At 51.5% G+C, this 2500-nt stretch overlaps 1 protein-coding gene across 1 annotated transcript in view; it reads right to left on the reverse strand.

Annotated features, from left to right (window-relative positions):
* The window catches only part of LOC134464762 (protein kinase C-binding protein NELL2a-like), a 192509-nt gene that overhangs the window by 14576 nt on the left and 175433 nt on the right, over positions 1-2500 (reverse strand). The window lies entirely within an intron of this gene.

A 2500-nucleotide genomic window follows, 5' to 3' on the forward strand; every position in this document is an offset into this window, starting at 1 on the left:
AACGGTTTGATACGCCCGTCCACATCACCTGCATCAGCAGGATTTTTCTTTGTATCCAAGAAAGATGGTGGTCTCCGTCCTTGCATTGATTATAGGGGCTTGAACAAAATCACCGTCAAAAACAAGTATCCACTTCCCTTAATGTCCACAGCCTTTGATCTTCTCAGAGGGGCAAAGATTTTCTCTAAGCTGGACCTACGCAATGCGTATCATCTTGTCCGTGTCAGAAGTGGGGAAGAGTGGAAGACTGCATTTAGTACCCCCCGTGGCCACTATGAGTATAAAGTCATGCCTTTTGGTCTCTCTAACTGCCCTTCTGTCTTTCAGGCATTAGTGAACGATGTGCTGAGAGAATTGACCAACAGATGTGTCTTTGTATTTTTAGATGACATACTCATATTCTCTGAAGATATCGAGTCTCATGTTCTGCAGGTCCGCCAAGTGCTCAAATTGCTGCTGGAGAATAAGCTTTATGTCAAGTTGGAGAAAAGCCAGTTCCATGTGACTGACACATCCTTCCTAGGATTCCAAATCTCTCCGGAGGGCGTCTCCATGGATCCAGGAAAGGTGCAAGCTGTACTTGACTGGCCTGAGCCAACATCTCTGAAGCAGGTACAGCGCTTTATTGGTTTTGCAAATTTCTATAGGCGCTTTATCAGAAACTTCAGCAGTGTTGCAGCACCCATCACCACACTCACCCGAGGCAGATCATCCAAGATCAAATAGACAATGGAAGCCCAGGCAGCCTTCGATTCTCTAAAACGCCACTTCACCACCGCACCAATCCTACGGCACCCAGACACTACTCTTCCGTTTGTGGTCGAGGTGGACGCCTCCAGTACTGGAGTAGGCGCAATCCTGTCTCAAAGATCTCTCCAGGATGGTAAGGTCCATCCGTGTGCATTTTACTCTAAGAAGTTGTCTCCCACTAGATATGATGCAGGGGATCGGGAGTTACTAGCTGTCAAGCTAGCATTGGAAGAATGGAGGCATTGGCTAGAGGGGGATACACAGCAATTTCAAGTACTAACTGACCACAAAAACTTGCAGTATCTGAAGGAAGCTAAGAGACTTAACCCCCGTCAGGCACGCTGGGCTCTGTTTTTTAATCGCTTTGATTTTATACTCACCTACAGGCCGGGTTCCAAGAACACCAAAGCAGACGCTCTCTCCCGTCAGCACGATTGCACCCAAGACACAGCCCCCCCAGAGAACATCATACCCCAAAACCGAGTGATCGGGCAAGTGCGCCTTGCTTTGGAGGAATCCATCCTTCAGGCTCAGAAGATGGAGCCAGATCCTGGAGGTGGGCCATCTGGATGCTTGTTTGTACCCTCTGCAATGCGCACTGAGGTACTGAAATGGGGTCACAATGAACACTGGGTTGGGCACCCAGGAGAGCAGCGAACACTGGAGTTTCTCACCCGCCGTTTTTGGTGGCCCAATATGCCTAAACAAGTCATTGAATATGTCAAGGCCTGCACTGTATGCACCACCCAGAAGTCCAGACACCAAGCCCCCGCAGGCCTGCTTCGCCCACTCCCTATTCCCAGTCGTCCATGGTCACATCTATCCATGGATTTTATCTCTGGTCTACCAGAATCTGAAGGCAACACAGTCATTTTTGTAATTGTTGACCGTTTCTCTAAAGCATCTCACTTTGTCCCCCTTCCCAAGCTACCCACAGCCAAGGAGACCGCTGAAGTCGTGCTGAAGGAGGTGGTCCGGTACCATGGAGTCCCAGCTGATGTAGTGTCTGACCGCGGCCCACAGTTTGTGTCCAGGTATTGGAAAGCCTTCTGGTCCCTTTTTAACACCTCTGTCAGTCTCTCCTCAGGATTTCACCCCCAGTCAAATGGGCAGACTGAGAGGATGAACCAGGAGCTGGAAAAGTACCTGCGCTGTGTGATCGCTGACAACCCAAAGTCCTGGTGCAAGATGCTTCTCTGGGCAGAGATTGCCCATAATCAATTGACCTCCACCTCTACTGGTATGTGTCCATTTGAAACTCAATATGGTTACTTACCCCCATTCTTTCCCTCTGAGCAGCCCAAAGTCAATGTCCCCTCTGCTGAGGCTGCTGTGGCTAGATGTAAGCGAGCCTGGAAGCGGGCCCGGGGCGGCCCTGAAGCGATCCTCAATGCGTGCCCAGCGGCAGGCCAACCGCAGGAGAAGGGCGAACCCATCTTTCAGGACAGGCCAGAGGGTGTGGCTGTGCACCCGGGACCTCCCTCTGAGAGTCCAGTCCAAGAAATTCAAGCCACGCTACATTGGCCCATTCAAAGTGGTCCGGCGCATAAATCCAGTGGCCTACCAGCTCGCCCTGCCCAGGGCTCTTCGGGTGAGTCCAGTTTTCCATGTTTCTCTGTTGAAGCCAGTCCTAACATCCCCTTTGTCTCCTCCGACACCCCCACCCCCACCTCCCCGTTTTCTGACAGATGGTCCTGTGTATACGGTCAAGCGCCTCCTGGACTCCCGACGAGTGGGCCGGGGGGAGCAG

This window comes from Engraulis encrasicolus, chromosome 15 (assembly GCF_034702125.1).
Source record: "Engraulis encrasicolus isolate BLACKSEA-1 chromosome 15, IST_EnEncr_1.0, whole genome shotgun sequence".
In the NCBI taxonomy this organism is placed as follows: domain Eukaryota; kingdom Metazoa; phylum Chordata; class Actinopteri; order Clupeiformes; family Engraulidae; genus Engraulis; species Engraulis encrasicolus.